The sequence below is a fragment of the Kogia breviceps genome, chromosome 10 (genome assembly GCF_026419965.1).
Source record: "Kogia breviceps isolate mKogBre1 chromosome 10, mKogBre1 haplotype 1, whole genome shotgun sequence".
Classification (NCBI taxonomy): domain Eukaryota; kingdom Metazoa; phylum Chordata; class Mammalia; order Artiodactyla; family Physeteridae; genus Kogia; species Kogia breviceps.
This window is the reverse complement of record NC_081319.1, coordinates 44154472-44168012: the sequence shown is the minus strand read 5'-3', so window position 1 is coordinate 44168012 and position 13541 is coordinate 44154472. Positions and strand designations below refer to the sequence as shown.

The window sequence follows — 13541 nt, the reverse complement described above, 5'->3', positions numbered from 1 at the left end:
TCTTCTTGGGCACACAACTGGATTGCACTCCCCGGCCTCCCTTGCAGTTTGATTTTCAGCCAAGGGGACGTGAACAGAAGTTGTATGTGCCATTTGTGGCCATGGTCCATGGAACCCTTCCTTTGCATTCTTCCATACTCTTTCCTCCTTCCACTTGACTGGGAAGAACAGGACAGTAGTGACCTTGGAAGCCCTGTTCTGAGGATGGCAGGGCCTCTCTCATCCTAGGTCCTTTAATGCCTATGTCGGGGAGAGGTGTCCAGCCAATCCACACATCTGCCCAGGACTGTCACCTGAGCTGGGCATAAATTTTGATTGTCTTTGATCCCTCAGTCAGTGTTTGTTATTTCAGCCTAGTATAGCCTAAGTAATACATGTGATCGACACAAAGCACAAAAAACCCATATTTTCTATTTGGATTTTGGCAGGGCTTTTAACCGATGGGAAATAGTCTAAACAGACATTCACCCAGCAAAAAGCAATTCAGGGCATTCCTGGCTTTAGAACTAGTTAGTCCTTCTTTTCAACATTGGAGTAGGTCTCAGCTAGAACAAGGGGTTAGTTAATCCTCCAAAGGGTTAAGCCCAGAACACTTTGGCAGTGTTGCCAGTGAGCCTCAGGAAACTTCGGGGACAGGAAGTGTCCAGCTGAAGGACATCATCAGTTCAAAAACCACAGGATCACAACTGGAGACTGAGGAGCCCACGTTATCTGTGAGTCATTGAGTTGAAACCAGGAAGAAGAGGTCAGTGTCTGGAGTTGGTCAAGTTGGCAAAACCAAGAACCCCAGGGAATGGCAGGTCAATATGCGAGTCAAGAATGCCAGGATCCAGGCTGCTGGGTTCAAATCCCAGCTTCACTCCTGACTAATTAAGGAATCTTAGGCAACTTATTAATGTTTCCAGGCTGATTTATTTCTTCTTCTACAAAACTTGGGTAATAAAGCTATGTATTTCAAAGGGTCATTGTGAAAATTAAGTATATCTAAAAGGCTTAGATCAGTGCCTGGTACATAGTAAGCATTCAGGAAATGATGACTATTTTTTATGCATATGAAGCAGAGGATGGTGGAGTATGCCTTGTGGGGATCAGGATCCAGTGCAAACCAGGAGCCTGGCCAGAAAGGGCTGCACACCAGGCTCTCCTCAATACAGATATTCCCATCTGAAGCTGTGGCCTGTGGCTTTTAGTCTTGGCCTACCTGGATCTGAAGTGTGGAGTAGCTGGGTCATCCCACTACCCTACAACACCCCATGACTCACCACCAGTGGCCACCACTGGCCAGACAGCATGTAGGAGCTTCCTGGCCACTTACATGGGGAAGAGAGGGCAGCAACAGCAGGTATTGCCTGTCCCGAGGGAAGATACCCCTAAGGCCTCCTGGGGGGACACCAGTCAGTTCATTGAGGTTGACCAGGGAAAGAGAGATGGGGAATAGAACTTGCATGGGTGTCCAAGTCTCAGATCCTCTAAATAGCAGCTATGTGACTTTTGGGTGAGTCTCTGAACTTTACTTTTTTCTCATCTAAAATACTATTTTAAATTGCTACATTATGAATAAATAAGGTAATGTGGTATCTTATGAAATATCTGATAGGGCATAGCTCAGTAAATCTTTAACACACGTCAGTGGAAGGAGGGAAATGGTGTTTATACGGTGTGTGCTGATGGGTGAGTGGCTGGTGGGCATGTGAACAATTTAGTTTATTCCGGAAACCACACTTGGAAGCATTGTTGGTTGTGATTAAACATTTAATTATGTCCAGCGTGTAGTGAGTTGATTCTGGTGCTGTAAGGTATCGTTAAGACTCTGTGTGTGCTCAGTCTAGTGGGCGTACCATGGCACTCTAGGGGCTGCTCCCTGAGTTCCTCTGCATTAGCAGTACTGCTCTGTGGTTTGCCCATGGTCTGGGGACACCTTACTCCAAGGCCTCCTCGTGGCTTCAATCATGGTTCTCCATTGCCCCATGTGTTATGTATGGCTCCTCATTCACAGACAGAAGCTGTGGGTGATTGTGTTTGCACTCCTTTTATTACTGGGCTTTCAATTTTTCCACCATGTGTTGGATCCTCTTCTGTAACTTCACCTCAGGCTGAATTCTTAGGTACAATGAACATTTCCAGACTTTGCAGGGAAGTCCTAATTCCACGGAAGTGGCCTTATCTCCTGCTTTGCTTCTTCATGCCTCCTAAACCTCATGCATGCTAATCACTCGGAGACCACCTTCCTGCCTCTGCAGGACCATACACAGTATTGCCTCGGCTAGGAATGCCTGGTCCCTGGGGAGTGTAGGGATGGGCAGATGGGTCGTTGTGTCATTTGCTGGTGAGGTGATTTACTCTTACAGATGAATTCTGCTTTTTTGACATTAGAGTCCATTCCCTCAACTACTTTCTGGACTTTTAAACAGCCTCCTGTATGTTTTTCCTGCTGGTCTCTCCCTGCTCAACTCTGTCCTCACAGCCTCCAGAATGATGTCACTTACTAAATTGCACTTCACGATGGAAAGTGTTTTGAATATTGGGTCTGGGTGTGTGCCTTCATCACAGTTTCTCTGAGACACTCAGGGCAGATCATTTACCCTCTCAGGGACTCCTGTAAATTTTCACCTGTAAATTAGGCATGTTGGATTATATAAAGTCTAATGTCTGTACTTGTTCTGCAGGTCTGGATGAAGGGAGTGGTTTTACAACCTTCATTGTCTTATAGAATCAGATGACACCTGTGCATGAGGACATTTCTGACTCCAAAATGTCACCAGCTCTTATGAGAAACTATGGGATCCATTCTGTGTAAAAATAATGTTAGTGAAGAATTCATTGGGACAAAACGCCCTCAGTTATCTATAAGAATACAGAGAGAGAGACTGAGCGCATGATGAGAGGTGATCAGTGTGTTGTGTGTGTATCTTGGGAGGGTGGCATGGAAGCCCATATGTAATAGAATTCAGGTAGAGGAGCAAAGCCAGAGCAGGAGATGGTCCAGATTCTCAGTATCAAGAAGCCACTGCCCAGGACCTGGAGGGAAAGCTGGGCTGGGCCACCCAGAGTTCAGATGGTGATAGCAAGAACCAAGAAGAAGGAGGGCAGTGTCAAAAAACTACAGGAGGAAAATCCATTCAGTCTGAGTAAGGAACCAAAACAAGGGAGGTAGTGTGAGGGGTAGGTATGACTGAATCTGTATGTGGAATGTTATTTTGACTATGGACTCACCAGCCTGTGACTATAGAAATAGGATAACATTATATTAATGCTCCCCAAACAACTTCCAACAAAGTACCCCTAATTTTCTGAGTGTTCACAATGGCATTGGCACACAAGCCTTCCTCAGCAATTAAAGTCTGCCTTCTCTTCTCTTCAAGTGGACATTCCCATCTGCGAAGGCCCATCTCTTCAACTTACTGAGGGTCTAGAGGTAGAGCCTTCTGTATTTTTACATACGTCCAAGCAATAGGGGTTCGGCAGTGTCCCAAGCAGTATCTCCCAAATTGCCACAACTTATGTTCAGTGATTTAAAGAGACAGGACAGGATCGATGCTCACATGCTGACAGCTTTCCTTTTTGCCCTCTCTTCAGCGGTCTCATCTTTCCTTCAGAGATGTTAGGAACGAGGGTAGTTTGTTTAGAGCAGTAGGCTGTCTCCATCAGTATGAATCTAATTTGGCTCACAAGCCCCCGGGGTGGGTTCTCACAGTGACACCCATCGAAGAGGAGAGGAGACAAAGGAAGGCAAATCTGCCAATCCTGCGTGATAGACACAATCCTGCATGATTGACACTGACCATGGACCGTGCTCAGAGGCTCATGGAAACCCATCCTTGGACTTATGTATTTAAACAAAGCCCAAAGCCCTCCTCCTCTCCTTTCTTTGCTCTTCCTTGAACCCCACTCAGTTTCCACCCAATACTCGATCACGCCACACCCTGGGCAGCCCCAACGTGTGCTGACTTCTTGCCCAAAGCAGCCCACCCCCACCTCCTCTGGGGAGAGGGTTTGACCTCCTCCTTGCCTGGTTGCCACCATGCTCTCCTTTGTTGATGATAAACCTGTTGCTAGTTGGCTTCCTTCCAATTTTGCGTAAACCACAGTATGTATCTAAAGATACCGATTTTGTAAAGAACCAGATGTTATCATAAGCGCCAATTCGTGTTTAAATGACCTTTTTTTCACTTGTTTTATCCTACATTTAGTTCTTAGAGACATCAATTGGCATTTTTATTGACCTGTTTTTCCACTTGATTTTTGTACTTTTGGTTGTGGTTAGGACAAGCATGTTTCTCCTCATCTATTCATGACCAAGCTTATCCCTTATTATTCGACTTTCTGTTCCTTCACTTATTATTTTATAATTCCTTAATTTTAAAATCTCCTTAGAAAGAGAAGCTCAGTTAAAATTTACATTTCTATGGCACATCTTCCCTTTTATCTTTCTTCTTTTACTTTTTAACTAGGTTGATACTTCTTCACCACATGCGTTTTTTCTGTTTGATATTGCCCACCCAGAGTTGTCTGTTGGCCAGGGTCCACTTAACATTTTGTGACATCTACGAGATTTTCTCCTCTTGTAGTGAGGCACAGTGAGGTCTACCACAAGGAGAGAGGCTGCTTCTGATTTGCCATCCGAGACACACAGCCACGTGATAATAAAAATAATATGGAAATAGGATGTAGAGCCCCTGCCTGTGCAAAGTGAATCATTGTTGAGTAAACGGTCATAGCAACATGATATAACCTGCCATACTACATGCGTGCTGGCTACTTGATAAAACCTCAGCAGCTTTCAGGGGATGCCTCTATCTGCTGTGCAACCACTGTTGGCAATACTTAGGAAAGATTGTAATTTATTGCTAGAAAGATAAAGAGAAACTACTCTTAAGGGTCATCCCTGGCATCACCAAAAATCCTGATTCCCTTTCGATCCGCTTGCATCCTTTTCTATCAAATAAACCACACTTCACAGAGATCTTTGGAATATTGATATTGTCCTATGACTGTGTCCTGCTGCGGGTTCATCTCCTTACAGAAAAAGAGCATGCTGCATTTTCAAATTGTCGCTTAGAAAAACTTAAGTGTAGGCTTCACATAATTTTTATTAATTGATACACAGCCTTTTCAGTAAACAATTTCAGAGACTGTGTTTTTCAGGCAATTCTGTTTTATCTTCTCTTTTGCATCATTATGGATTTATGACTCTCTGATACCTTAAGGCAACCTTGTTTTCTTTCAACATATAGAATCTACAAACTAATCCTGATTTTTTTTCCCTGCCCAGAAATATGGAGTCAACTATCCTCCAAGGGCATTTGTTCCTTTCATTGGAGAATAGTTTTAGAACCCACAAGTACTAGTTCCACAAATAAGCTTGTCCCACATTCCAATTGGAATTTGGCAGATGGCAGCAAAAATATCCAACGGCATAAATCACTGTAGGGACGGAACAGATAAAGCCTCCTTTAAAATCATGTCCATTGATATTTCCAATTCATCTCAATTTTAATAAGTTCTTGTTGGCTTGCTCTAACAGAAGCGTTTATCATTCCATTCTTTTTATTTTCAATTTTTGAACAACTGATTTTTCTTGTTTCCGTGAGTATTAATTTCTTAAAAGTAATATATTATCATACCAAACCAGAAGTCTAAATATCAGTGTTGCCTCCCCAAATTCAGAAGCCTCCACATCTTTTCTTCTGTCTCCACCCTCAGCTCAGCCATCCTGAAACTAGCTTCACGGTGAGCAGGTCCCATCGATTCTTTGGTCAGCATCGTCTTAGCACCAGTATCTGAAAGGAGAGAAACCCTAGCCTCCATCTAGGGGAACACCAAAGAAACTAAGATTTCGGAACACTCAGGGTGACACATAGATGGCTTGTTTGCTTAATAAAAGATAATAATAAAACATAGAATACAAAGTTAAAAAAATCCTCAGTCAATTTTTTCCATTTCAGCTCCCAATTGGAATTTATTTTCCCTTTATATTTTTTCTTTCACTAGTGCCTTCGTATATTTACAGGGCAACATTTTTAGTAAAAAATTGTAGTTTCACACAGGACCATAGGTAAATACAGTGTCCTGTGCCGACTCACAAGAGTCAACTTTGCATATCTCTTCCCAATTCTGCACTCAGTGATATCACGTTTGTAGCTTACAATCAGCCATAATGGAAGTATTTACACCATGGAAATTGGCAAACACTATCAACCAGGACTTTCCACCCAGAGGGCTGGTTTTTAAGCATATATCAGGACAACTCTGGGTACACACCTCAGTTTTACCAAAACCATTCAAAATGTCAGAACACAAAATCAATTGATATACTATACAATTCTATATTCTGATATAGAATTATCAGAATAATATGCCAAACATTATAGTTGAGAATTCCCACTCAAGAAATTTACACAGAGTAGCTTTTGGAGCTTTATGTAATATTTGTAATATTTACTACATAGTGCTCCCCGGCACCAACCCTTGAAAGACAAAAAGTACAATTGGGTTATAGTACATTTTAGTTATAATTCCATTTAGTTATTCACCAGTTTCAAGTAGTTTCCAGATATTTTTGATCCATTCCCCAGAGGCCTTTATTTCCACAACAGACAACATAGAGAATTCAGAAATTTCTAGTTATTAACATTTCTGTGCTGATATCCAATTTTTTACATGAATTAATACACACCATGCTCTCTCCTCGATGTCACATTCTGTAGTAACTGTGTATTATCTGGATGATATGGAGGATAGAACCCAGCAAACTTGGAGCATGGGGTCTGGCTTTACCAAAATCTAAAATGAGCTAAAGGAATATGAAGTTTCCTCATTGGGTCTGAGTGGGGCTGGCCCACTAACTTGTTCTTTCAGGTGGTCTGTCATGGCACCCCTGGTGTTATTCCCAGGAATGTAATGGCCTCAGGTATCTCATCGTTGGAAACTGTTCACGGTAGAGGTTCTCTTTTTGTTGTTCATTTAGCACCTGAATTTAGGCAGGAAACATTTCTACTTGAAGGCTCTGTGTAGTTTGATTCCCTGCCTTTTTATCGCCACTTCCACAGAGAAGTGGACTCCCCAGGTGAGGAAGCCAGGACACTCTGTCCCTCCAGCTGCCTTGGGACAGTACTTGTCCTGCTTCCTCTTTCTGGGAGTATGGTATTCTGAGCTACAGCACATCTGAGTCTAGCATGCTTCCTCCCTACTTCTGGCACTGCCTCTCACCCAGCCCCACACCTCGAGCAGGACTTCCCCTGGCATGGCCCCCAGATTCTCACTTGCCCTTTAAGCTTGGCTAGGTCTGGCTGTGCTCTCTCAAGGACACAGATCCATGGCCTGGTTGGTGCTTCAGGCATCTGCCTGTGCTTGGCCTCCCCAACTCCCAGCAGAATGCCGGCCCCGATGCCCTCGCTCTCCTGTGCTCTGAGTTTCCCTCCACCTAATACTGTCCATTTTACATCCCTCCACATTCTACTACGTTCCATTATCTTCTACTGTGCTTTCTTACCTGTTACCAAAGGAAAGTTGGGAGAGAGGGAGGGGTACATTCTAACTCTTCCCCCTTTTGCCATGTCAGAAACCAGCAGAAACCACAGTACAACTCAGATAAAAAATTGACTCTGAACGAGTATCTTTGTTTTCTAAGACTTGTAACCTTGGAGAGACCCCAGGTTGGTCAGTAGTCTGCCTTACCTCCCCAAGCATGTTTGTGTCTGGCTAATACTGTTGACCATTTCCATATAGCTTTTAATTCTGTTCTTTCTTCAAACCAGGAATTATTTCATATCTTCCTTTTGATTTCCAAGACAATAGATATCTCTTGGATTATATTTCTTGGATACATCTTGTTTTGCTAATACCCCGAGCTTGCAGCCCAGAAATGTTGTAATAGTTTATAAATTCTCATAAGTAGCTTATGAGAATTTTTCCCACATCCTTGCCAAAACTTGATAATTTTTAATTTTTGCCATTATGGCGGTTGTACAACAATATCTTTTTTCTGCACATCCCTGAAGAAAGATACATATCTTCAGGTTGAAGAAATTTGAGTCCTGAGCAAAATAAATAAAAATAAATCCATATTTAGTGATGTCATAGTGAAACGTCAGAACACCAAAGACAAAACAAAAAATCTCAAAATCAGCCAAAGGGAAAATACAGTTTACTTACAATGGAAGGACAAGCTGACTGACAATGCATTTCTCATTGGCAATTATAGAGGTCAGGAGACAATAGGACAATATCTTCAAAATGCTGTTGGGAGGAAAAAAAAAACCTGTCAAACTAAAACTCTATATAATTCTCCCAGTGGTTGTGTCTGTGCATCCTCAATTGACCTCCCCCACCTTCTTCAGAAATAGATACTGAGGGTAGGTGTCTGAAGCTGGGCAAATCCTAGAACCTCATGCCTTCTGGTCATATGATTGTTCCCTTCCTTTGTCCAGAGCCTTTTGGCTCTACCCCAGGACTGTAAATACCACTTGGCAAGGCAAAGTGCTTTGGTTAACCAACTATTTCATGTTCCTAAAGCCTGCCCCACCTCAGGGAGCTTTGTTCAATTTGCTTAGCCTTAGTGCATAAGGCTTCTAGGTCCAGAGATGGGGACCAACATATCCTTTTCTCAGCCCAGTTTGGCTCCAGACCTTGTTCTATATCAATAAATAGACTGCCTAGACTCTATCTGATCACAGTAGTCATCACAGCAGTCAGGTTCCTAGAGTTCTAGATGACTAAAAAGTGGTAAGCTAACCTCCGTCAACTAACCTCCTTTACAATAGCCTCTCTGAAAATTTATTTCCATCTAAGTGTGCTAAATCTTTTAGATTCAAAAAGTTTATCTTCTTTGGTCTGCACAGTAGCCCTGTGAGAAAGGGAAGGTGAGGTAGGCGTCATCCTTTCACTTTCACAAATAAAGAAATCACAGCACAGATGGGTCAAGTGACTTGACCAAAGTCATACAGCTAATGAGAAACAAAACCATGTCTGAGCCCAGTTTTTGTTATAATTGCCCTTTCCAGAATCCAGGGATTTTTGCCCATTTTCCTGAAACTTTCTTTGACCTACTACTTTCAATGCCAACAATTGGGAAACTTATTAATTTACTATATTCGCTCTTATGTGAAGGTATTATATGTTTGCAAAATAGCCAAGATGTAGACAGCAAGATAGGAAATATCAAGAAATTGAGTGTATGTTTAGAAATCAGCTAATTATTTTTTTAAAAATCAAGATGTATATTATACTGAGAGGTTAGCATATTCAAATGAAATCTTATTTTATAAATACTCATTTCAGATAAAGCTTAAATAGGAATACTCATAGAAATATTGCTCAGGGAAGAGGAAAAAAAGATTTGAAAAATCAAAGAATTTCAGTTCAATAGATTATTATTTTCTGAAAGCTTAAGTAAAATCGAGTACCTTGATCAGGAGAGTTACTCTCTGGAATAGTGGCAAGGATCCTTGTGGGATCCTGACATTATATCATTATCTACTTCTAGATACTCTGACAAATGAAGGCAGAGGACCCTGCAACAGAGGAAGGACTCTGCCCATTTCTTTTTTCTGAGTGGATAACATGAGTTCACATTTGGTCTTCCCCTGGCATAGAGTCTGTAGCTGAAGCTCCTCAGATGAAATGTTTTATTTCTCACTAGGGCCACGGTATGGAAAATAATCACATTTTTGTCTAAGACACAGATGTAATCCCTGAGTAAATGAGCTGGAGGACGAGAGCAGCCTGAAAGTTTTAGGAGGAAGTGTCTTACAGGAAGTCATACAGCATAGGGGACCTTTTGTGTACAAGCTGTTACTAAGCACATCTTAAGAAAGATAATGACATACTTATTTTAATGATGATGCTTTTCTTACTATTATTATTATCTTTTAAAAAGGAATTGCAAACATGGCACATTTCTAGGTAGAGTCTGCTCACCACAGCAGAGTGGAAAGTAGACCACATCCACACTCTGCCAAATCAATAGCATGGTGGAAATGAAGGTTTAAAAAGGGGCCAAAAGGAGATTCAAGGCCATGTTTTCAAAGCTGTTTCCATAAATCCCAGAAAATGACAGTTGTCCATATCATGTAATGGAGGGGAATGAGAAACAACACAGGGATATGAAACCATGGTCCTCGCCCTTATGAGGACTGCGTTCTAGGGGTAAAGACAGGGTATAAGTATACAAATAAGTACATGAGGTAAATACGAGTAGTGAAGAGAACTATGACTATGAGAATGAGTATCGTGTTTCCCTGTTTTACTGAATGAGTACTTTGTACATGCCAGCTCCACGCTCATTCCTTGCATGTTCTTCCTACTTAATTGTCCTTATCTATAAAATGAAGCCTAAAGAGCTTTCGTCACTTATCCAAGTTCACACAACCAGTAACAGACAGGGGTTTGACCACAGGTGTGTTTGTTTTCAGGTCCCTCACTCTGAATCATTGCACACACTACCTTTCCTAATAATGGTAAAGTGACAGCTGCCATGGTCAACTCCCACTTCTGTGGAGAGTGTGAGAGGTGCCCTGATCTGTGCCCTTAGCCCAGACCCATCCCTACACCCTCCCACCCATGAGCCCATCAACCAATAAAGCAAGCGATCGCCGACCCAGGCTGTGCTAAATGCCCCTGTGAATCTAGGCATCCAGCCCCATATAGATGGAGGAGATGATAGCGTACTTTTAGGTGTGCTCAGCTATCCTCTGGAATAGTTGTGTGACCTTGAGCACCTGAAGTTGTCATCTGGTCCCTCTGCCTGATGGTTGGAATTCTCATTTCTGAGTCTTTACTTACATACTACTCAATAAATCTCTAAATAATTTTCTCTTCAATATATTTTCATTATTTACTCAGTCAGCAAATATTGACCTTGTTGGCCAGTGACACTGGTGATGAGCAGACTTGTCCATGAACTTGAGGAAAGACCCTTTTGTTTTTATCTCTTAGATATAAATTAAAAAGTGCTTACTGCTCCAGGGTCCCATGTGAAAGGAGAGCTCCTAAAAAACATGGGTAGAGAGCAAAGGTCAGGTAGTCCTCTAAAAATTTTAAATGCGGCCTTAGATTTTGAGACAAAATGAGTTCTCTATTTAGGAAGGGAAAATACACACACACACACACACACACACACACACACACACCTGATTCTTTTCCCCTGTGTAAATAATGTCCTGGGTTAAACAATTTCATTGGCATAATGAATTCCCTTTATGACAAAGTCACCGTATAACCCTGTTCTAAATCAGTTATATCCCAGTAGGGGTTAGAAGTGTTCAGAAAACAGAGCTGCCTTAAGAAGCAGCTTTATAAAGCTTTGTTGGGTGATACATGTACACTAAAGCTTTTCCATTCACAAGTCAAAAGAGAGAGGAAATTGGAATGACATGCCAACCAAACCTTCATGCTGTTTGGGCAAGGAGCACCGCTGGGTTTACCCTACCAGGAGCCCAGTACCTCCCGTCTGCATATGATTTTGTGTACAGGGATGACAGGGAATCAGGGATGGAAGGAAGGGAGCCAACCTCCCCCAGAGCACATGAAGCAGCAGAAAGAAAGAAGCCACCAAAAGGAGAATCTCTCTCTCTCTCTCTCTCTCTCTCTCTCTCTCTCACACACACACACACACATGCGCGCGCACACACACACACACACAGGCGTGTTTGATGCTAAATACTCCCAGCTCTTCAGTAGGACTCCAGAGATTCTCTTATGAGGACTTCAAAAGCTCACGGAAGGGAAACTTACACCAGAAGAAAAGGGAAGGTATCACATGAGAAGCTGCATTCAAGTATTTGAGGACTTTTGGAGACTTGAGTCAATGAAAGTAGCAGCAAATTAAAACTGTAGGTGAAAGCAAGTTACAGAGGTAGATTCAACAATGATGCAACCATCCTAACTCAAGAGAACGCATCTGCGTGACGTGATGGTACCTTTGCACCAGGCCACTTGCGGAAGCAAAGAAAATTGGGATTGGAGAGGCCTGGAGCCAGAATGCACCTGGATGTGGGTCAGCACCCCTCTCAGGGTCATTCTTGGTCACCTGACCGTGGGGACCTGCATGAATCATAGTGGTGCTGGTTTGGGTGGAATCTCAGTTAGCAGCTAAGAACAAGATCTGGAGAAGGCAGCAAAGACAGTGTGAAACACAGAGCAATAAAAATGCATAAAATTGTTAGTAGCTGTGCTAGAAATCTAAACACCCAGATCTGTGAATTTAAGCTGTGGGAAAACAGATGAGTGAGGGAAAGAGATGGAAGGAAGACAGGAGCTAGTAGGAGAGGAAGGGGTAGCAGTTCGATGGGGGCAGAGTGGTCCCCTTCTACCCCTAGCTTTTTCTGTGTTCCCAGCCCTACCCACTAGGATCGGTGAGGGAATCATTTAAGATCTCAATTCTCGGGAAGAAGCTGTGGCTTAGAAAAATAATGGAGTTGAAGTTCTCAATAAATATGCTATGCAGCTAAAACCATTTAATCATGATCTTTGCCTCAGAGGAGGAAAATCATAGGGAATGAAATGAGCAGGATCATTTTAAAAATAAAGATTTGGTTGGCAGATTACCACAGTAAGAAGATGAAAAGTCAGGAAAGTCAAATGTGGCCAAAATCCACATTAACAAAAGTTGAAGAAAACAGACACCATTTACATTCCAAGCCGAATAATGAGGTGTCAGCAAGGCATTAGCTGGAAGAAAAACGTTGGAAAATGATTCTTTTTTTTCACTGCTTGCAGCCAAAGCTCTAGTTGAAAATAAATGCAAAATCTTGCAGCTGGCAGTAGAGATTCTTAATGACCTCCATCAGCACAAAACTAAGATTCTGTTAAGGGGTCTGACTCAGAAAACTTATAAGCCAGAAGAGAAAGAACAGAAGCTGTCAGCTGCAGAAGGGGATGATATTCACAGAGAATTCAAGAAACAGAAGAGAAATTATAGCGAAGATAGATTATGTAAAAATCTGTTGGATCACCTTGTGGGGAAAAAAAGCCCAAGACACCAGGCTTTTTCTTTTTGATGCATCAAGATTTCTTCCTGGAGAGAAGAGAGATGCTGCCTTCCAGAGACAGAAATTGCAGATAGCAAACCCAAAGATTGGTGTACTTCAGAGATCTCAGAAATAAACTAAATTCAGGAAGATCACGAAGTAAATCCCATCAGTGAGAGGTCCTGGGAGACAGGCTGGCTCCCTGAGCACACTCCCTGGGAGTACTGGGGCCCTCGACCCCACTGTGCCCTTCACCTCCTTCTTGCTATGGAAGAGGCATGCCTACAAGTGAATGCGTTGTGAATGGGCTGCCACCTGGGTAGAGGGACCCATGAGGTGTCAGGAAAAACTATACCCTCTGATCTGCAAACATGACTTGATGAAAAACTGCCAGAATGTCTACTGAATCCGACACCCTCTGAATGACAGACTACCCAACCTTCCTTGATGGTAGACACAATTGAGATATCTCTACTTTACCATTCATCAAACAGGCTTGCCTGGAGGTCAACACAGGGCTGTACATGGACCACCACCTGGACCAAAGGACTATTTTCAGGATCTGATAAAATA

At 42.4% G+C, this 13541-nt stretch overlaps 1 protein-coding gene and 1 long non-coding RNA gene across 19 annotated transcripts in view; one reads left to right on the top strand and one right to left on the bottom strand.

The window, feature by feature from the left end:
• Positions 1 to 13541, top strand: part of LOC136794991 (uncharacterized) — a 263347-nt gene that overhangs the window by 171041 nt on the left and 78765 nt on the right. The gene's annotated exons all lie outside the window — the stretch shown is intronic.
• Positions 5073 to 13541, bottom strand: part of MOBP (myelin associated oligodendrocyte basic protein) — a 43705-nt gene continuing 35236 nt past the window's right edge. For 10 of the 14 annotated variants that reach the window (XR_010842612.1, XR_010842613.1, XR_010842611.1 and 7 more), the window contains 2 exons: positions 8155 to 8238; positions 5073 to 8036 (listed from right to left, as the gene is read on the bottom strand). The gene's annotated coding sequence lies outside the window, so the exon portion shown is untranslated. Of the gene's footprint in view, positions 8037 to 8154; positions 8239 to 10857; positions 10989 to 13541 lie in introns of all 14 variants that reach the window. The other 4 variants (XR_010842610.1, XR_010842616.1, XR_010842609.1 and 1 more) reach the window with 2 other exon arrangements.